At 28.1% G+C, this 23667-nt stretch overlaps 2 long non-coding RNA genes across 5 annotated transcripts in view; one reads left to right on the plus strand and one right to left on the minus strand.

The window, feature by feature from the left end:
• The window catches only part of LOC129964049 (uncharacterized), a 134971-nt gene extending 120989 nt beyond the window's left edge, over positions 1 to 13982 (plus strand). For both annotated transcript variants that reach the window (XR_008784055.1, XR_008784056.1), the window contains exon 5: positions 13819 to 13982. This is a non-coding gene — a long non-coding RNA (uncharacterized LOC129964049). The remainder of the gene's footprint in view (positions 1 to 13818) is intronic.
• Positions 1 to 23667, minus strand: part of LOC129964050 (uncharacterized) — a 145347-nt gene that overhangs the window by 52811 nt on the left and 68869 nt on the right. For 2 of the 3 annotated variants that reach the window (XR_008784059.1, XR_008784057.1), the window contains exon 2: positions 15908 to 16063. This is a non-coding gene — a long non-coding RNA (uncharacterized LOC129964050). Of the gene's footprint in view, positions 1 to 14019; positions 14114 to 15907; positions 16064 to 23667 lie in introns of those variants that run through there. The other variant, XR_008784058.1, reaches the window with a different exon arrangement.

Genomic DNA, 23667 nt, shown 5'->3' on the forward strand with positions numbered 1-23667 from the left:
AAAAGAATGTAATAAACATTAAGGATTTTTATCACTTCGCTCAGAGCGTGAGAACCTGTTGAAGTGAGCAGTGTTATAGAACGCGTGTAAAATTAATTAAATAAAAAAGTGGAAATTGGATCAGAAAATAAAAGAACTTTTTAGACATAAGGAACACTTTTCAATAGTTGTTCCAAATTGCTTGGTTATGAAAAGAAATTTCTGTGATAAAAAATGCATACTTTTGAAAATAAATTATGTTATGTTAAAATGATTCGCTTACAAGAAGGGGAAAATTCAATAAGAATAACTCGGGATTTGTAAAAATATTTCATTAAAGCACAAATTTTCCATTAATAAGATGCAAAATAATAACTATGGTATTTCCTCCTTTCAAAACACCTATTTAAAAATAAATTCTGACAGACCAGAAATATTTTTACAATAAAATTAATTGGATGCGAGGCTATTTTTTATATGTAAATTTCTTGTTCTTTGTGTAGTTGGATATCTAAATGTATTCTAAAACCTGTAAAAATCATATTCTTCCTTTTAATAATTTGATACTTTGAATTCTTAAATAGGCTTCAAACACTTATTTAAGAAAAATTTGTTTAATAATTTAGTTTTTAGTTTTAGAATTCGTTCATGAAAAGGAATTCATTTAAAACATCATTTTTTTCGTCATTCTATTTTCACATAACAGTTTAAAATGTAATATCTTCCCTTAATTATATATCTTTAAAATTCCTTTTAGTCGCATTAATTCTGTCTATCATTTAGAAAATGAATCTTCTTTTCGATTCCGAATGGGAAGGAAAGGTTATTAAGAATTCTTAAAATTCTCGGAATGAATTCTCGAGAGCAAAAGTGAATTTCAAATACAGAAAAATGTATTAACAAGGTAAATCAAAATTTGCATAATACTTAGAAAAACGAATAGCTTTTCAGAAACGAAATCACTGCAGTTTTCACTATGCGTAAAAATTTATTTCTGACAGATCTAGATGAGCGAAATTTATAGCCTTTGTGCAACAGAAAGTTTATAATAATAATGAAAAAAGAAACAGAGAACAAATAAATAGACTGCTGAGAATGTCAGATGGCGTCTTTTACTTTGAATTTCCTAGTAAAAATTAAAATGCAAATCTGCATGACCTTGCTTTATTTTTTTTCTCTCTCTCTTTTTATAAAGCCTAGAAGACCGTTATTCTGTTCTCCATGTATTTGCGCGCCAAAAATGCATGAGAGTGACGTCATTTTCTTGAGAGAGAGCTTCTCAGCGGCGAGATTACCGAGACCGAAGCGGAAGTTACCAGATCTGAGAAAGGTTTGCGCTCTCTGTGCTCCGAAATCTGAGGGTTGTTTCAGACTGAAAATCGCCAAGTTGTTTCTTGACAAACGAGCCGTTTGGCGTGCTTGGCGTCCAGAATTTGAGTTGAGTAGAAGGCGCGAATAATTAAAATTCTAACGCTGCTTGAAAAATTTACGTTTCTCGGCATGTATTTGCTTTATTTTTCACTACTTTTTAAATTATGGGTTTTGGTTCTAAGTAATGGCCTGGGAATACAGCGTTTTGATTTCTTTTTCGAATAAAAATATTTAAAAAAAATTTCTTTATATTATCATTAATTAATCATACGTGCATAAATCATTAAAAGAAGTTTTTGTGTTTGAAAAAGGGGTTCAGATATTTAATATAGCTCTACCCCGATGCAAAATTGTTCTAAATTCCAAATAATTTTTGGAATTATTGAAAAGTGAATAATATACTAGATTTAAAAATTTCTTATGTGATGAACTTATTTATATTAAAATTTAATACAACCAACCGAATACTGAAACTAATAGTTTTTTTTGTGGTATATTCAGAAATATTCATTATAATTAAGCGAAAAATATAAAGTTTCGAGATATATTTAATAATGTTGAAATTAAAGCGGCTTTACCAACTGAAAAAAAAAACGATGCCGGTTTAATAAAACTAACCTGTGCAAGAAGATCCGAATGTTTTTGTTTATATATTTAACCATAACTGTATTTATTTAGAAATTAGCTGGGACCCGGTGCGTTACAGCCGCAGAATAAATGATTTTGGAAATATCGTTTGAAATGTGTAATAGCTATCTTGTTTAATTAGTAATGATTGAAAGAATAATATTTATTTTCAATATAAAAAATAGAATATTTTTTTAAGAAATAGAATAAATATTTAAAAATAATATTTCTTCTTTTTTTTTTTTTACTTTGGATATAATAATTGTATTATGCCTATAACCTTCCTGCAAGTGCGAGCAATAAGTTGGCAAAGTTTTATCGCAATCGGATGAATGGTACGACAACGAATAAAGTACGAACAAACAAACATTTATTTTTATATATTAAATGATATGAAAGAAGGAAAAAAAAATTGTTCCACGTCTGCGTTAAAATATGTGATTCAAAGTTTTCCAAGTTCGTTTTTAACCTGGGTGAAGAATTAATTTATGTTCGGTTTTTTTTTTAAAGTTTTAGTTGTATAATTAAAGTAGGATATAAAGTATTAATAAATATTAAAATATTTTGTCTCCATGCACTTACATTTCTTCTGTCAGACTTAATTATTGGAATTATTTTTTCTCTTTGTAGGTAGTTAGGACATAATAATTTCCTCGTATATAAGATGTTACATTTATTATTATTAAAAAATATATGAATGTGCAGATAAAGAATTAAGAAAAAATTAATACGACTTTTGGATATCTTGTTCTCTCTGAATGCTGTTATTTCCTTTGACCAAATGGATTTTTTTTCATATGGTCCTTCCTTTTCTTTTATTTTTTATTTAACCCCCTCCCCCTTTATATATGTTTGTTCTATTAAACTCCATATGATTCTTTCTACAAAACGTTATGTCCAAACCATGCATGATTCTTGGATACAAAAATAAATGTGAAATTCTTTTTATATTCAATAAGTATAATTGAAAAGTCGATTCAATTATTGTTTTATTATAATCCACTCAATTCAGTTCGAAAGAGGTATTACTTTTTGAAAATATGACTTTGTCATATATCAATTTCATGAATCGCATAAGTAAATTTCATTGCACATTTCATTACACTCTTACAATGATTTTGCTTGCTTTTTGCATTTCTTAGTCTATTGTTTGCAAATAACATCGGGGCGCTCATTCTTATTGAAACAATATTAGATGGCAGTATAGTCTATTAAACAATCATTCCGTCTACAATAGAATCTATTAGTTCAGCTTCGTCACTTTTATCAATTATTTTAAGCATTGTAATTTATTATATATGGATATTGTACAAATTTCATTTTTTAAGTTTATTTATGTTGTCAGTGTTTCATTATTTCCCAACTTTTTTCTAAGAGAATGCATTTGTGGCATCTGAATAATTATAACTAATATTCTGATTGTGCAACTGTATTGCTTATGTAAATTTTAATCTTGATTTTAATGTGAGCACAATATTATTATCTATCTGTAACACAACAATTTATTAAAAGCGAAATTGCAATTATTATTTCTTTTACTTAACAAAAAATACGACAATCGTAACCTACCACCAAAATTATATTAAAAAAAATCTAAAATGGATATAATTCTACCAATCCGAATCACTGGAACTCCTATGCCCCAATATCGTAGTCGAATCTAAAAAGAATGGTATGAAGATTTCTTTTATATTGCAAAGATTCAATAAGTTTGATACAAGTTTGAACCCCATTCTAAGATAAACAAATAAAACAATAGATATCACCTCTAGACTTCTATTCGTATCAGAGCTCTGGATTAGTTTATTATTGATAGATGGAACAATAGAAATCCTAGTCTGCAATATGAAACGCAGCCCCAAAAAAAGAAATGAAGGAAAAATAAAAATAAAAATCTTTCTTTGCGCAAATATTAGCCAAATAATGCAACCCGAATCCATCGGATGCCGTTCCCATGGCAACCGACGCAGTAGCGCTTGGCGCCCTTTTTTATATACGTATATACATAGCGCTATGATTTTTTTTTTCAACTTTCCTAGAGATTTGAATAGAAGGTGAAAGAGTCGGAGCTGGAGATAGAAATATAGATTGAGAGAAGAGAGAAGGCAGCATGAAGCAATGATTCGTTTCGAGGATTTAAACCTTCTCGTTTTTTCCGAATCATTGTTTCGTACAGAAAAAGAGAAAGAAGTTTCTGCCTTGCTCGACCCCCCCCATCCCCCCCCAAGAATCGATACATACAGTTCTTTGTTTTCACTCCACTTTTCAAAATTTCTTCCAGGAGCTTGCTTTCTAGGCTGCACTTTCATTGTTTGAGAATTTTCTTGCTGAAGGTTTTACCATCTTCGGGACTGATCCAAGTTAATATCGCCAGGTGTCTGTCTGTCTCACGGATACGGAAACTGCTACTGAAGAATCAAATGAGTAAATTTATTGTTGCCTTCGATGGAAGCACAATGAGAGTTGTTTTTGTGTTTTGTGATTACGGTTGCAGTTTCATTCGGGAAATGTTTTCAAAGTGAAAATAAATTCCAGAGTTTCGTGAGCTCCAGTGAATATTTATTTTATTTGTTCAAGATGGGTGATTCTAAAATTATAGGTCAGAATTTCAAATGGAGTCGGTAAAAGATGGCAACGTGTATTTTTGTTGGCATCTTTAATGCCAATAAATAAAAAAATGTTTTTAAAAAAATATTTTTTAGCTTATCCAAAAAAAAAAAAAAACTTATTTTTAAATATAAATTTAAAGTTATCTAGCAACAAATTCTTTTTATTTTTATCTAGCCGCCTTTGACGATTAACTGTCGCACTAGAAGTAATGCTCTCTAAAATTTTCAATTAAATATTTATGTACCTTAGTCTACTAATAGTATCTTCAGCAAAATATTTTTAAGTGTCAAATTTCGATAGTCACATAACTCATATTATTGCAAAAAAAAAAGCTTACGGTATTTTGTTTATTGTATCATATCTCTCTCTATTTTTATATCAGCTACCGTAAGATTTAAATTTGAATGGGAATTGGAACAGATAAAACTTCAATAAATACTAAAACTTTTTTTTTCAGAAATTAAACATATTTTTAGAAAAATGTGACTACAGAAAATCGATCCTTCAGCATTGTAATCTTATATGTACCACGGAATATTTTTTTGTGATTTGTGCAGTATTTCAAAGAATTATTTGATAAAATATCTCCGATTAATCATAAATTCGGTTTTACCTTCAAAAAGATTTAAATGCAGTAAATAATATTTCATTTCAATCAATAAATGTACTTCTGAAAACAATTGTGAATTCTAAATTTCATACAACCTTTCAATCTTATAAATCATATTCAGTACAATTATCTTAACAACATAATGTTTCAATCTTTTGCGATCAAACCTGACTGAGTTTTTATGTAGCTTTGAATATCATTATTTTAGAACAATTATTTTAGAACAACAATTCCATTATTTTAGAAAATCAGTCTTGGGAAAAGTTTAAACGCTGATTCTCGTATTTTCTTCAAGATGGTGGACGGAGAGGTCCAAAATCCCGAGTTTTTATAGAATAGAGGCATTTAAATTTTCATAAGGGTATTATCAAAAGAGTATTATTTTTTATTTAAACTATTTGTGCCTGAAGAATATTTTATTAAATATATAGCAAAGAAAAATTATAAATCCTGTAAAAAAATTTAAAATTCGTAATTCATTAGAATATTTAACGATTCAAACTACATAAAATATTATTTACTACATTTGGACCATTTTTATTAGATATAAATGTCATTTAATAAAGCTTTAGAAATTAGTCGTTGGGCCTTATTTACAGTAGATAATCTTTATACATTAAACTATGTATGACTTAAATAAGACTGAATTATTGAATTAATAATATAGCTACTTTAAAACATCACAGAAAACTTTTTCTCGCATTCATTTGTTTAGAAATTATTGCAATAAGAAATTAGCCAAAATAACTTATTGTTGATTAAGTGAAAAATGAGTTGAAACAAGAAATTAAAAGAAGATGACGACATAGAATGCATTGCTTAGTTCCTCAAAATTCGCAAATCCTTTATTGTTTCAACGGAAGGATAAAAAAAAAATGTTATTTTGAAATTCTATCCATTTATATTTATTCGACATCTGCTCTTATCGTAAACATTCAAAACTGAATTCAATTTTAATCACCCGCTTTCGTGCATTGAAATAAATGCTTTTGCTTACTTAAGCAAAATTGATGGATATTTTTCTCATCAGAAAACAATTGAAATCAAAAGACCGTTGCAACGGTACAGAAGACCAATCGCTTATAGAGCAAACAGATTGGCTTAGAACAAAGGCCCAAGAAAAAGAAAGCTAACAATGAAAATCAAAGAGAGGCAAGCCCACAGCAACACAAACCTAAACAGGAAGTTAGCCAAAGGAAACGTCATTCAAAGGCATGTGTAATTAATATGATTGCGGGCTGCGCCATTTTTGTAACAGCAGATCATTTTCTTGTTTGGAACTAATCAGCATGAGAATCATACAAATTGTAATTGTGTCAGTAACTTGGGAAAGAAAGAAACTACGTGTTCTTCCCTGCATCTCCTGTTCTGTCGCTTTATAATTGAAAAGGGTGTGTTTTTTCCGGTATTAATTCTAACTTCAAGCACTACATACAGGATGTTGCAAAATTATCTGGCTGGTTATTTGGCGGGAATATTACTACCATATCTCCGGTACAAGAAATTTCATTGAAAATATAGAAGCAGAAATATAAAGCCTTTCCATTCAGCATGGCTTTTTAATTAATATTATAATGCAGTTTAAAATTAGGTAGTAGCCTGAGCATATTTTTATTATTTCGTATTTTTCATGATAATTGCCACATTTCCATGTTATTTAAAAGTGTTTGAATGTTCGGTAAAGGAAATATGCGATACTGTAGAAAACAATTGTTATTCAGTCTCTTAAATATTTCGATAATAACAATAATCACAGAAATTCCTATGTCTTAGGAAGGTTGCATACATTATATTCTTTTCAAGATTAAAAGGGAGTTTTGTTAGATACTAATTTGTAATGCAAGGAGCTTTCTATAAATGGTTTATTTGACAATTTGAAAAAAAAAATATGGCAATTTCAGTTCCTACGGAAAAAAATAGAAGTTTTAAAATATCTATAAAACTTTCCTTTTATACATATTTTAGAAAGAAAATTTACATTAAAAAATATATTTTAAATTGGACTTTTATTGTCTCAGTGGTATTATTTCAAACAAATCACAGTAGTTCACATTTCCTCTTCAATTTATAGCGGATAAGTATTTAATACCGGACTAGTTAGTCGATTACAAACAGAATCGATTACTGATATGTATTTGCGTTTCTTTAAAGTTTCTGTAGTAAGTAAAATTTAAAAACCAGCATGAATGCTCTCCCTGAAACTTTCTCGCATACTTTCTCTAATAAAGCCTCTTGTCCTCAATTTAATCCGCGTAAAATTGTAAACTTTGGGTAAAACTCAGAATGCCTCGCAAGACATTGCGAACAACAATAACGGAATATTGAGCTTTGGCGACAATCTAACATTTTTATAGAATTATGAGTATGTACAGTTATGTTGCAAGATCGCCTACAACATTTCATTAATTTATGTAAGTCATCGGGTTTATATGCATGTGAAATTACAGACCGATCGACTGTTTGACAGATTTGGTTCAAAATTTGATTAGAATTTATATTCTAGATGCTAAAACTGTGTACCAAATGTATATATCTATTTCTTTATGTTCCGTGGTTATTGAATTCATTTTTATTCGAAAATCCAAGAGGACACTTTTTTATTCAAATTTTGGTAGAATTCCAGAAAGTTGGTCTAAAGTTCAAATACCAAATTTTATCTACCTAGCTCACAATGGTGTCAAAAATGTTTTTTTTTATGATTGCAGTATTTTCTTTTCCCTTCATATGCGAACAAATAAAAAGAATATATTCATAAATAAAGGACAAAATTATATAAAACTACATAATATTCATTTAATTTTTTCAGCATGAGTTACTGACATAATTATTTTGTCTTATAATGTTTGAGTATACAGAATTCTGGATTTTCACCTAAGTGTTCTTTGATCAAAATATCAGAATTAATACATATTCAAAACATGTTTTTTTTTAATTTCATATTTAACCTATTTGTTGTGATATGTATTTTCGTATTTGATTCTAGAAGAGAAGTGATAAATTAAATGATTCCATCGAAAGACTTTTTATAAGAAACCATATGCAAATCCGTTTATTTTAATTCTTTTAATTATTCCTTAAACTAGGATTCTAATTAGAAATAATTTGGAATTAAAATGGAAAACAAATTACCTGCATTCAATTTCCAAATTATTCTGTCTATTTCTTTTATTAAAAACTTGTAAAAATAAATATGTATATATAATAATATTAATAATATATATATATATATATATATATATATATATATATATATATATATATATATATATATAGCAAAACAAATTACGTTGAAAATATTTAACTTTTAACTTTTTCAGCTACAGTTGCCGCATATCTAAATTTTTCTACAATGCAGCTTGAAATAATCGTTTTCTCCTTTTTTTATTAAAGATAAATTCTTGAAGTGAAAAAATTTGTATAGTTCAAATTAATAAAAATGTACATTCAAATAATCTGAACATACAAACTTCAAAATGGTTAAACAAAAAGACCAGCTTTGACACTTAATTTCAAGAAAAAAAATGTTTGGAAAATCTGAAAATCCTCAACTTTATTTTATAAACTGAATTATATTAAAATAAAAATTTTTTTACTTCATTGGTGGATAGTAAATACCTTTTTCTGTGCGTGTGTGATTTTCAAAACAAACAACAATGTCAAATATATCCTCACATTTAGTATTAAAAACATTCTTATTCTAAAATTTATACTCAAAATAAATCTTTTTCTCTCTTAAACTGTTTAATTTATGATATAAAATGGAGTCTTATTCTGCGGATTTTTTTTTTTTTTTTTTTTTTTTTTTAACTCTTTGCAAGCATTAAATATTTACATCGGAAAAAAGTAATTTTAAATTGGTACAAGTTAATAGTGAGGCAAAATTTGGAATAAGAGATTGTACTCATATCTTTCGTCCCTTAATTCACTTGCTGTTTTGCGAAAGATTTAAATTCATTTTTTTAATAAGATACGCCGATAATAAAAGTAAAAGAAAGCAGGAGAATTTATTTCTTTGTTAAGAAATAAAACCATCTTTTCAGTGATAAAAAATCACGATAAAATATTCGATAAAAATGAATTTGGGTTTCATTGAATAAATAACTTCTTAGTATGTAACTATTCTTTTTTATATAAAAAGTTATTGAATTGTACTTGCGGTTTTGACTTCCAGTTCTTCCACCAACTATGTATTTTCTTTTGGTGAACTGTTATTTGAATTTTTTAAATTTTGAAAAGGAATAAAAAGAAATTGAATTTTTATTCTGCAAATAGTTGAACTAGATTTTAAAAAAATGGCATAAATTGAATATTTATGATAAATTATGATGTTTTCAAATTTTGAAATGACTTGCAATTTTAATAAAGATTGCTATTCCTTGTTTTCGTCGTGTATTTCTAGCAAGTAAAAAAGGAGAGATTATTCTTGTGAAGGAAATGAAGATGTCAAACCAGAAAAGGGAGCAGATATTATGAATTGGTCAATTTATTGGTGCAGTAAATATTTGATATAAACAAACTAACAAAATTACAAAAATTGTACTTTTTCATACATGCCTGTTTTCCTTATTTTCATGATAGAGTTTTCACATCAATAAAATAAAGACATGATTAATTTTCATATTAACAGTAACTGACCCAAATTTTTATAGAATACTGGTGAAATTAATTCTTATTTTGTAATGTCCCTTTTCCATGTAATGTATTCATGTTTCCCTCTCTACATGAATATGGGAGAAAGAAAAAAGTCAAATAAATACATCATCAACATTATCCTTATTAAATAACGTCCGTTATTCAATAAGGGATAATTATTCAGTAAAAATGAAAAATAAGTAAAGTAAAATAAATAAACGTTTCAAGTTTCAGTAAGCGAAGCATACAGTCTTCAGAAATGAAGAAATTGAAAACTTTTACTTCTTTTTAATTGTTATTGTTGTTGCCATTAATATGTATTATATATAAAAAAACAAAAATATGAAATTCCGGGACATAAACACAACACCGGGATATTTTTTCAGTCCAAATCAGAATAAAAAACTAGAGCTATTCCGGCTAATTCGAGACATCAAGCTTCTTTATTTTTATCTCTATTTCCACGAAATAGCCTTTGCATTCGTTTAAATAAAAACACGATCTAATTTTAATATCAACTGCAACTGGCACAATTTTTCGCAGAACGCTGATGAAATTAACTCGTTATTATATCACATTTGCTCTGCCTCGTAACACCACTCCGCCAACCGCCAGTTCGTTACATAAATATGGCATAAGGAAAAAGAAAAGAAAAATAAACACATCAATAACTAACTTCCAGAGAGATTAAGAATGGTGTGCAGATGCACTACATATCGCTTTGTCCTTCACTTTGCGCAACAGTTGCCTTTGGTTTCTGAAGAATGTGAAGCATCTGACCTTGGATTAAATCTTCGTATAAGCAGTAATGGTAATTAACTGGCTTTCTTATCTTCTTCAATTTTGCCTTGGGTTGGAGCGGGGTGAAGGTCTCTCTAACGGAAAACTCGAGCTTCTTTTTCTATTTTTTTATGCTTCTCAACGGTCGTTGAGTTTTAATTTCTCCTGCTAAGTTCCAACGACTTCCAGTCGAGAAGTTGGTATCGCAAATCATTCTTAGAATTCTCATTAGGACAATAAAAAAGATTTAACCCTTCAACGGTCGAGCTGGCTCTGAAAGATTTATTCTGAGATTGTGGACGTTGGAGATGTTTATGAAGAAGTAACTTCGAAATTTGTTGGCATGAAATAGTAAGAGAAAACTCTCATATATAAGCTATGATGCCTGAAAGCAACACGAAATGAATTATTACTTCTACTGCAATCGAACGATTTCATTTCAGTTGCCATAACAATCTACTATAAACTACTATTATTACACTTCTCGATAAAAAGAAGTGTTGAATAATTTAATTTAGAAAAGATTATTCTATCCAAATATTCACAATTCTAGTAAAATTCGTTGGCATTTTAATTTTAATGGTTTCTGTAATTTTAAGAGCTGTTGTAATTACTTTGTAACTTACAATATTAAGTTGCTAATTGTAATTTTTACTTTAAATATTCTGGGTTTTTTTAATTTATCATAATTGTCAAAATAAATTTTTTCGTGATTTTCAATCATACTAGTTGATTTCAGTAAGCAGTAAGTGTATTATTTTTAGAAATTTTAAAACAAGCCGAGAACAATGTTTGATCATATATCTCGGATTAACCATGTTACATTTCATTTTTCGTTTTCTTGTCTTGACTTATGGAGTTTTATTTCTTACACTTTAATAACTAAATTATATCAAAATGTACATAAATATTTACAATTTTTTTTAAAGCTTCGTTTCCGAAAAATGCTACTGTAATTATATGAAAATCCAACTTTCCCCTTCATTTTATTTTTTTAGTTAGGAGAAAAAATTAAATATTGAAAATTTTGGATGCACACCTGCAATTAAAAAAGAAAGGCAGATGATGATGATGAATAATTCTCCTGCCCTTGGAGTTTAAAGATTCGTTTCTTTTCAGTCATTTTTACTTCTCAACATCTAACAATGTAATTAAAAATTCCCAACTAACAGTTTCAATATTTAATTTTTTTTCAAGACTTCCATGTGTTTAGACTATAGATTTCACCTATTCCAATATTTGAATGGACTTTTCGGAAATGCCCTTTTCATATTTATAAACTAATAGTAGATTCGAAAAAAATTTAAAAAACGGTGTATAAGTAAGACTATGATTTAAAATTTAGTTTTAACATTTCTTTTTCTCAATTTTTACAAATATATATAAATATAATGATATCAGCCAATTTTAATATTCACCGACAATGTAAAAAATAATAATTCTTAGGATATTTTTGATTTTTATTAATGTGTAGTGAGGGATTTAGAAGCTTTACTGCCCTAGGCAGTGGGCAATTAGATGCCGTTTTTTTAATAAATTAGTCAATTGTTTCATTTTTTTTTTTGTATTATTCAACGTGTTTAAAATTATTTTCGATTATTTTTTTTATATTAAGAGAACCGACATAATAAATAAGTAAATGAAAATGTATATGTTATTATCACTTATTTATCATGATTCATGATTACATGAATCTGCACAAGAAAGAAATATTATTTAAGCAGGCGTATTGTATTTATAAATACAATAATTATTAAATGAACATAATAAAACTTCACCAATTACACTTGATAAACTATTAATATTACCCTAATATTTTATAATTCATAATATTTTTATTAATTACTGAGTAATATAAATAGATTTAAAGTAATTATATTTATATTTTTAAAACAATTATTTGAGTAATAACATTTTTTTTTAAATCAACTGTCTGCGTCTCTCTTCAGCTAGCGTTTTTAGTCTGCAGCCTAATCGAATTTCCTCCTTTAGTTATAAACAGTCTTGTGCTATAATTAGTTTGAATAAGACAATAAAGCTTGTGATTCTTGTTCTAACATTATTCCCTTCTCCATCTATCAAATCCCCCCCCCCCGAAAAAACATTCTATGCTAAGAAATATTGTATTTTCATATTGATTAATAAAACTATTTTAGAATGTTAAACTAAACCGATGAGTTGCGAGTTTGTCGCGTTTAGCTATCACTTTTAGGTTTCAGTTTGCCGCTTCTTTTCTCATTTTAATAAATCTTATGTTAAGAAAAATCCCATTTCTACATTTTGCACTTAGTTTAATATACATACATTCCCCACGGTGTGTATCATTTACTTACTTTTCTGATAGTTATTAATCTGAATGAAATAGTGGGACAGCTTTCAGAAAAGAATGATGCTTATAAAATAAAATTATTATCATTATATTTTTAAAATGTTCAATGTTTTTTTTCCCCTTCTGAAAACTGGTCGTCTTGTGATTTTGACGAATTGTGACGAATGTGTGGATATTGCTTGTTTAATTGATATTAAGTAATAATCTAAGTGAAAAGATGGTTGACTAAAAAGTTTCAATGATCTTTTCCTTAATAAATTGCAGTTTCTTTGGTAGTTCTATGCACTTTTTGAATACTGGATTGCAGAATTATCGTTCTAGTAATCTTTAAATACTAAAACATGTGCATGAAAAAATATATTTCATTTTGTTTTCGAAAAAAAAAATCACTATAGAATATCCAATGCTATATCTGCATCCATGTTATGCGCAATATATATATATATATTGTCAATATTATATGTTATATATGCATATTATCAGTGTTATATGCTATAATGCATTATAACACTGAAGTTCCATTCTCTGCGTCTCTTTACAAAATTTTTGATTATATATATCATATTTTATAATGATAATATGCCGTGAGAAAAAAAATTACATACTTTTTTTTTAAATAAAAAAAACCAGTGCCAATGGGAATTTTATGTTTGTGGAAGCTGATACATGCCCATTCAATGTGTATACTTATACCATGTGTACCAAACATTCTATTAACTTGAATATATGTATATATAGTTGTGATACATTTGATTTATACAAATTTATATATATATATATATATATATATATTTAAATCCTCACGTTCGATTATTAGTAATAATAATACTTATGATTTTTGTAAAACTAATATTAAATTATTTGAATTCCGTTTTTTCAGGTAATTTTTCTGTAACCACAAGCACGGCACAAGAAGATTATGAAAGACGTGAAGATTTTCATATTTTCAAATTATTTTGTATTACTCATATCATATTGTTTTGCATGAGAGTTTTGTATAATGTGTATTTAAAGAAAATAAAGCAATCATTACTTTCATAAAAATGAATTTATTTATTATTTCAATAATTTAAAAATACATCAGAATTATATATGTTCTTTGGAAAAAATTTATGTATTATTTTCAAAATTGTTATCTATTATCAGTTATAACTGGGGTTTTTTTTCAGTTATATCTGAAATGAAACAAAAAAAAAAAACTGATTTGGAATCAGAATGAAAGAAATATAATTTATTATCTTTACATTAAAAATTGTGATTAAAAAAGCTTTTTTTAAAAATCAGTTAATATACAATAAAAATTAATTTGAATATTAATAGAAAAAATTAATAGTAAAATCACAAGTAATAATTATAAAAACAAATGTCATCAAAAATACTTTTAAAAAATTTGCTTATAAATTTGAACATTCTCAAAATAACAATTCAAATTTTGTGGAAAGTTTGATAAAATAATTTCCTTTCAAGTCAAAATAACGGAGAATTAAAAAAAAGCATTTTTCTTAATGGAAATTGCTTCTGTTACTAATTTTAGTAATTTAAATATTTTTCCGTGATTCTTGTCATTTTGAAAAAGGAAAAAAAAAAAAAAAAGCATATGAATGAATTACACAAGCTAAGCCATAAAAATCTGCTAAAAAAGGAAAACATAATTTCAATCCATCCAGACTCCCATTACAATTAACAAACATTCCAAGGTTGAAAAATATGAAACAAAAGAATAAATTCCGAAAGAAAAAAATAACATGACAGTCTAACGAATGTAATTGAATATGTGGTTCGAATTTAAGCAAGCACAAATCTAGCCGCAAGTAAAGCAAACTTAGACTCGCTGTCACTGCACAAGTACACGGAGCCATCAAAGCGTTAGCATCTCAAATTCAAGTGGACAGTTTGTGGGGTAGGGAATGAAAAAAGGGGGAGGGAGATTTTTTAATCTTTCTCTGCGCTCTTCTTTTTCTATCAAGTTTCTCAACGGTCGTCCCCCGTCCAAATCCATCCCGTTCCACGCTGGAGATGAACTTTTTTAGCCGGATCATCATCTGATGAAGTTGGCGGGACGTCAATTAGAGAGACTTTGATACCGAAAAGAGAAATTTAGATGATGAAGGGGCCATTCACTTATTGCGCAGAGGAAAGGGGGTGCTTTTTTTTGTGCAGCAACTCATGATTTAGTTGCTTATATATATGGACTACGAATTTTTTGAGTAATTTTTAAATAGTTATAATTTTATAAGTATAGGAATGTGATAATTCTAATGTGATGGGATTTCAAGAAATATTTAATTTAACCCAAAGTTCAAATCAAGAAATAGTGGAAGAAAAGTAAGAGGGAGCGTTAATTTTTTAGCTTAACTGGCTGTAAAGCTTTATTTTAAATATTAAAATGTCTTAATAGATAAAACATAATTAATACATAACTTATAAATAAATTAATAATAAATAAAAAACAATATATTTCTTATTTAATAAAAATAGTTTCAATAAAAAATAATAAAACTTCAAATTATAATCTACATTAAACGTATTAAAAGTCTAAAGCAAAATTTTTATATGACTTTTTTAATGAAATGCATGGTACAGCAGAGAAGCTGAAGAAAGAAGAAGAAAGAAGAAAAAAATACTGAGGGTAGAAGACACATATGCATATAACTAATGAATACTATTCAGAAATGCAAACAAAATTTTATAATTTGTAAGTTTTACATCGAATGAATCAAAATAAATTTAAATTAAAGGCAGCGGTTTAATGTTATCTAATATAAAATTTAAGAGAATAGAAGAAAATTCCGGTTACTAACAAAATTGAATTAAAAATATTAAACCACTATAGATGCTGAAGGGATTATTTTCAAATGGATTTAAAAGCTGAGAATTATCTAGATTGGCGTTTTTAAAGAGAAATCTTAGTTAAATATTTACAGAAGTACGATTTGGGTGTGGTTTTATTAGAAGAGAAAGTACCGAACCTGTTTCTTTAAATTTTGTCATTATCTTCCCTAAGGAATTTCTATTGGTACTTCTGTCTTGTACTTGGAGTTATATCTTCTTTGGACATTAAGGTCTGAAGTTAGCTCCATCCTACCTGCTTTCTTTTCCAGCAAAGCCATAAATAAACAAAGATTCTGAAAAAAAAATTCAAACTTTATAGTTAGTTATAATAGTTACAAAGTTTATAGTATTTAATATTTCTCTAGAGTTTATTAGAAATATTGTATACGTATTCATTTATAATTAAATTATCGATTATGAAAATACAAAAAAACATGATGATATGAATCGCCGACATGTATTTATTTATAACTAAATTATCTATTATGAAAATACAAAAAAAAAATGATGATATGAATCGCTGATATGTAATTATTTATAACTAAATTATTGGTTATAAAAATACAAAAAAAAAACATGATGATATGAATCGCCGACATGTATTTATTTATAACTAAATTATCGATTATGAAAATTTGAGGATAAAATAACCGAAATAAAAAAACTTGATGATATTAATTGCCAATATATTAAAAATCGCCGATTGTATTAAAATAATATTAATCGCCTTAATTATTGAAAAGGAATTAAAGAATATGAAGAAAAAAATTTCTGAACGACGAAATAGCATTTAAAAGTTTATGAAAAGACATAATTTATTAAAAATATGCACCATTTTTTAATTTCCAAATATAGCAGTTTTCCATACCTGCTTTTCTGCAAGCGTCATTTAGCTTTATTTCAACAAAACTATAGCGAGATCAAATACAGTGTGGAATTCGGCCGAAGTTTGAATACTTTTTATTTAAAAAGAATAAAGAATACTGTCAACTTTTGAGAATTCAAACGTATTTACTAAATATATTTCATATGAAATTAACCAAATTTTTGACGATTCTTAGGTGCAGTTTCGGATCAAATTGTCCCATAATAAATTTTATATCATCTTAAGATGAAAGCACGGTAATAAACTTGCAACTGCGCATTTTATTACCTTGCGTTTACATCCTTTATTTCAGCTTTTCAAAATTTAAGAAGCAATTAAATAGACGCAAACGACTTTGAAAGAGGTAAAGATATTCCTTTGCTAAGTAGGAATGAGACTGAACTATTCTACCATTATTTGATATTTTGTTTGATATTGTTATTTTATTTTTAAAATTTATTTAACAGTATATTTTATTGTTGAAAAACAAGAATACGTAAGAAGAACTATTGCTAAGATACATCGGCAGAATCTTGAAAGAATATTAAAGAAAAAATTTTCTTTTGAATTAAAAGAATAATTTTTTTGATTAATTTAATTTATTTTAAAGAATTGAAATCAAATTATTAACAATTTATGCCAAGAACAATTATTTATTTGATTTATTTTTCAAGTTTTCTTTAATAAAATATTAAATATTTCATTATTTATCTCACGACGTTCATTAAACCATTTCTGATCCTTCAATATTTGCTAACGATATAAAAAATATTAATAAACTTGAAAAAAAATAAACTACCGGCGATTTTTAAAAATCGTCCGGCTTTGTTGACACTCTCATTTTATTTGAAAACTTTTCAGGCAATAAATATGTTTTGTGTATCATAATATTTCATGCAAAAGTCATTTGTTATATTAAAGATACAAGTATTTTATTCTAAAGTAACGCTATGTTTATCAAATTAACCTGTTATTTCCAAATTAACCTTTTTTAATTTAATTGGTATTATCCAAGAGTCAAATATCAAATATTTAACTAAGAAATATTAATAATCCTCAGGAAAAAAATAATTATCGGCGATTTTTAAAAATCATTTGGTTTAGTTGGTAATCTCATTTTATTTAAAAACGCTACAGGCAGTAAAAAAGCTTTTGTGTATCATAATATTTCATGAAAAATCATTTGTTATATTAAAGATACAAGTATTTTATTCTAAGTAACGCTATGTTTATCAGCTAGTATTTAATAACAATTATTTTCGTTACAAAAATGATAAACTACTTTTGGAAAGGAAGAACTCGATTTAAGCTTCCAAATTATCACGTTTTAATTTAATTACTATTATCGAAGAATATTCCACAAACTTTTGTACACTTTATGAAGAAAAGATAATCAAAATTCACTTCCTACAGAAATACATCAGTGATTGAACACACGCATTACAAGGTTCCCCGAAACTTGTATACATCCCCCCCACCCGTCGAATGATTGATAGAAATCGCTCGTCCACTCTGGCAGTTTAACTTGAATCTTTTGAATGATGAACAGGGTTTGCCAACCCTTGCGCACGGAGCAAGAGGAAAGGGTTCTGCAATTTTTGATGCGACTTTAATAGTCAACAACGCAGACGAGTCGTACATCAAAGTCAGCGGACGCATGCAAATGCGTCGAGAGCAACCGCAAAAGAGATTTTGATACTTCATAAGGTTTTTCGCGAACTACATCTATTTGATTATGCCGCCGAAATTTCGAAACGATTGGATTTGGAACGAAGGGTTTTCCAGCGAAACTTTAACGAAACTCGAAATGAAATAAAGTGATAGATGCTGCCTGGCTGGATAGGGAGGAAAAGAAAAATATAAACAAGGTTTTCTGGAAAGGCAGAAATATTTACTTTCGTCAACGTATATCAAAACCAACAAATACAGTTAGATTTCAGATAATATTAGTTAATCTGTTATTTGAATAAACGGAAATCGATGACAGTGTTACATTCGCCTTTGTCATTTTATATTTTACAGTTATATATAATAATATTTAACCCTCCGATTGCGCAATTTTTTAAAGTCAGTATTTAGATGCGATGTTTGTAAACTAGTTCAAACACTTTTCAAACAAAGCGAACTGATATTATATGTTGCACGACAATAATATGATATAATAAAAATCTGCAAAACACACAAAACTTCGAAAAACGCGGGATGCAATAGAAAATGGACTGATTGCCAACCCGCGGAAATTGCGGGATACACAGCTGGAGGGTTAAGAATTAAGAAATAAGTAACTAAACACAGAAAGTGCTCAGTCAAAAAAGCAGGGACAGACTGAAACCCGTATTATGATAAAAAAAAAATACTTGCGGTAACCTTAATTAATCTAAAGTGGTGAATTAAGTTTAAAAATGTAACTTTATATCCATTTAAAAACATTTTTAAAAAGTTTAGAAAAAAAAACCCAAATAGAATTTTATAAAACTATACTGAATTAACGAAAAGTATTCAATGTGCAATAAGTTGATTGATATTTCCTTTGTATTATTTTTATTAATTTTTCTACCTATACACTATGGAATCGGGGAAAGCATATATTTTTATCATATAAAAGCATAAGAAAAAAAATTTGGTTATAAAAGTTTTTCTGTCAGTGAAAATCGCCAAATGAAATTCTGAAAATATTTTTACAATAGAAAAACTGCAAATGGAAATGTTTAAATAATTACATTTACAGAATTCTCGATCAACATCAATTCTAATTTTAAAATATATAACGATGTAAAGTTATTCTTAAGAACGTTTAACTACAAAAGCATAGATTCTTGAACTCCGTTAATGTTAAGTAATTCAAAGACGAAATTTACATCTTGATCTAAATTTAACTTAATTTAATTAAAATTTAATCTAGCAATATTAATTAAAAGAGCTATTTTGTGAAGACTTATAATTCAACGAATGGAATTGCCAAGTAGTAATTCAAAGGAACACAAAAAATTATTTAATAATTCTTATTTAATTTTATTATTAACTTATTAAAGAATTATTTAATAATAATAAGGTCCTATTTTAGTAAAAAAAATTTGATAGCAGAAAATATCAAAATACAGAGTAGCTATAAATTTTAAAGTTATCACCACCAATAATAAAAGACAATGTGAATGCTAGTAGCCGTTCTCTTGAAAATTATTTAAACTATTCAAGTAAAAGAGGAATCGAAATATTCCTGTCGTTGGATTATAAACTATAGAGAATGGATAGAATTTAAAAGGAAAATTCTCAACTCCGAGATGGCAAGCGAAGTTGTATTTGTAACTAATAGAAGATAGAAGATAAATCTTTTCGAATCTGTAGGAAGTTTGTAGCATTAAGAGATTTTTGTACAAACAAATTACTCTTACTCGGCAGTAAGTGCTCCTAGAGTAAAACTTCTTTTTTTTTCCCTCACACTATTTATAGAAACGGTATCATAATGCACAACGCCATTACTTTTTAAACATTTTACTTAGACTTGAACCTTTTAAGAAAAAGGTGGCTGTCTCTTCTATCCAGAGCTTTTAACGTCTAAAATCAACAATCAGCTCATTTAATATCCAGCCGACTTTCCGACGTCTCTTTAGAGTATTTATTCCATGTTTGCTCAACGAAGAATTCTAGAGCCGAGAAGAAATTAAGTTGAAAGGAACCGCATTCAATTATCCCAATTGCTTTGCCAAATTGACTCACTGGTATTATTCCTTCTCTGCCTCGTCCTGGCAACTCATACCCCCCTTCTCTATCCCCTCCATCTTCGAGTCCCCCCCCCCTTTCCCTTCCACTCAAACGATTTCCCAGAATTCCATCATCTTCCTTCCCTTTTTCTCGAAGGCTCTCTCTTTTTTATTATTTATTTTTGGACTCTGTATTCACTCACGGCTAACTTTTTTTCCTCCTTTTTTTTTAAATTTTTTTTTATTCATACGGTTAAGACGTTTATACAACCCCTCCTATATAAAAATGGAAGGCTGTTGCGTATATTTTTTTTTTAGTGGAAAAATTCGTTTTCGTATAAAAACACGTTTTTTCGTTGAATAAAAGAATAAGGGAGTAAAGCATGCAGGTCGAGGTTTCTTATTTACCATTCAACCAAGAGTTACTTTGCCCTGAGTAAATACCGGTGAACCTCGCTGACTCCAAAAAAGAAATAGTTAAGAAAGTTAGAAGTTATGTTTATGTTATAAAATACCAACGGAGAGAGATAGTTTACTGACTTGTAATGTCAGATGTGCCGCCTTTTTTTAAAAAAGGAATTTACCTGACGTAAGTGGATGATATTTTAATTTCAATTTTCGGAGAAAAGGATAAAATCGTAATGTTCGATTCTTCTATTGCAAAAAATGAGAATATTAGGTGCTTGCATACATTTTAATCAGTGACATGTATTAGTAAGCATGCGAAGTATCTATATAAAATACAATGGTTTTGGGTTTTATCAATTTACTATTACTTTATTGTTAATTGTTTTGAAAGTTTTTCGTTTAGTATTATTGAATTATTCAGTGTTTAAAGACCCCAATCATGGAACGCTCCAATTTGCATTTTTGACATTCATTGCTTTTTTTTTTGTTGCTATTTGTTTGATTGAAGAAACTGCTGCCGAAACCCATCAAACACTTTTAGAAACTCATGATGATGTTGCTCTGTCATATCCCAATTGTCGGTTTTGGTTTCAACGATTTAAGACTGGTGATTTCGATGTCAATGACAAAGAACGGCCTGCCGGATCGAAAAAATTCGAAGACAATCATTTGCAAGACTTATCGGACGAAAATAGGATAAAGTTGTAGAAAATTAGAGAAAATGTTTTGATTGATTTATATTGTACCAATTTTTCTCTATAAATGCTTTTTTAAGGTGAAAAAAAGGATCAAAATATTTGCAAGCACCCAAAATTTGTAAAGAATAATAAAAACTGGATTTTGGATATTAATGTTTTGGTGCCATTTTAATTCCTATTCTATAGACAGTGCTGCCATATTTGGCATGCATTGATGCAGAATATTTAAGCGCTAAATAAATAAAACATTTAAAAAACGGTTCCTCTCGGCAAGCTGGATGGCAAAGATACCCTTATCATCCAAGTGAGTGTTTCCGATTCTCTTTCAATCATTAGACAAAAACCATCGGAAATGGTCACCACGAAGCATTCTCGCATACAATCCAATTAAACGATTCCCCCCCTCCTCATGTATAAACTTATAGACCTTGTATAAGGCCACGAATACCTTGATTGGCGTTGATGAAAGATAGTTACAAAATAATCTTATCTTCAATCCATTTTGTTTTGCGGTAATATAATTTCACTTTCTTATTTCCTCGCGTAAAATTCAAAGATAATCACCATAAATCTTTCTTCTTAAGCTTTGAACAATGGAAGAAAATCATGCGATTGAATATTTGATGAAACAATGAAAAAAGTTTGAATTTCATTGCAGCAATAAAATTCTGTAGTTAAAAATCATGCACAAAAATATTTCTTAAAAAAAATGAAGAAATCCTGGAGAAATCTATGAGACAACTTCATTTGTACCATTAAAAAAGCCAATTTTTATATTTTAAATTGGCAGAAAAATTAATTTTTGTGAGTTAATATTTTAGGAATTTTTTTCAAGAAAATGACCAAATATTATTTAATTTTTTAATAAATTAAAAATATAATCAAAAATTTTATAAAAAATTCTCATGGAGATGCAGTTATTCACTTTACAAAGTATATATGTCCTAAATTTGGTAATTCTAGATAAAACGGTTTGCTCTCTTGTGCACTTGACTTTATCTTAAATATCAAATATTTTTCTCCATTGTTGAGAATTTGAAGAAGAAGGATCCTCTTTAATATATGCATAGTTTACTAATTTAAGAGAATGAAGTTTCAACTCTGTTAACATTAAAAGGTGAGCGAATCGGAAGTTGATTTTTAATAGCACTTTTATGTCATGGGTTGGTTCATATGCTCAATGAATAGAACAGGTGTAAGGCAAACAATAACATGTTTTAATTCCCACCACAATTATGCGGTAAAAATGTTTATTTTGAAGAAGTCATTATAATCAAATTGTGTACAACCATTTTAATTGAAATGAATTACTAATATACAACTAATAACAACAACTATTTGGTCTCTAAAGGTGGTTAATCCGACCTATAATATATATTTATTTTTTGCTGGTGCTTTATTCTCTGGTTCTTAATATTCAAAAATCAGATTCACCACTGATCCATTATTACAGATCATACATTTTTTATATTTGTTTATTTTAAATGTAGGCTTTCTATAGGATTTTTATCATAAATAGGGAATATGTCAGTGAATTTTGAATTTTTTAAAATTTCTTGATAAATCAAATACTTAAGTATTACAGATTTCTAAGAGTTTCATTTGTTTTCAAATAAAATAAATTATCCTTGTGAAATCATTATTCCTTAACCAAAATGAAAACAAATGCCGGTACTTCAAACCTAAGTGTGTTAACGAGTTTATGTTAAATCAAGTTAGGCATTATAATTCCCCTTTTCTGTGTGTGAAACACATTTCGCAAACGCTTTTAACCTTGAAAACGCCGTAAAGACGGTTAATATTAATAATTCATTTGGGCAAGAACGAAAACACTCTTGATTAAAATTCAAGACTCTTATCCCACGCCAAGAACTTCATTTCGCTGAACAGATGGTGGATAGGCGATGCGGAAGTTGAAATTCGAGGCCAACAGGTATATTAATTTGGAGTTACGAAAGTTTTCAAGGAGTCGCTTTCATTGATTAAAACGATCCCGCACAGGATCGCGTCGAAATCACTTCCGCATTGTTTCAATAAATACGTCCATCTGTTATGCTGGTTTGGATTTCGAAAACCTTGAAATTTCAAGGTTTCTTAAAACTTACACTTATCGGTTTTGATTTCCTTATTTTAAAATTAGGTTTTTATGGGAAAGTTGGCCGAGTAAGACATTGTGAAACAAGAGGTATTGGCAATTAAGTTCGGATGCACAAGGTTACGATTGA

Source organism: Argiope bruennichi, chromosome 3 (genome assembly GCF_947563725.1).
Source record: "Argiope bruennichi chromosome 3, qqArgBrue1.1, whole genome shotgun sequence".
Classification (NCBI taxonomy): domain Eukaryota; kingdom Metazoa; phylum Arthropoda; class Arachnida; order Araneae; family Araneidae; genus Argiope; species Argiope bruennichi.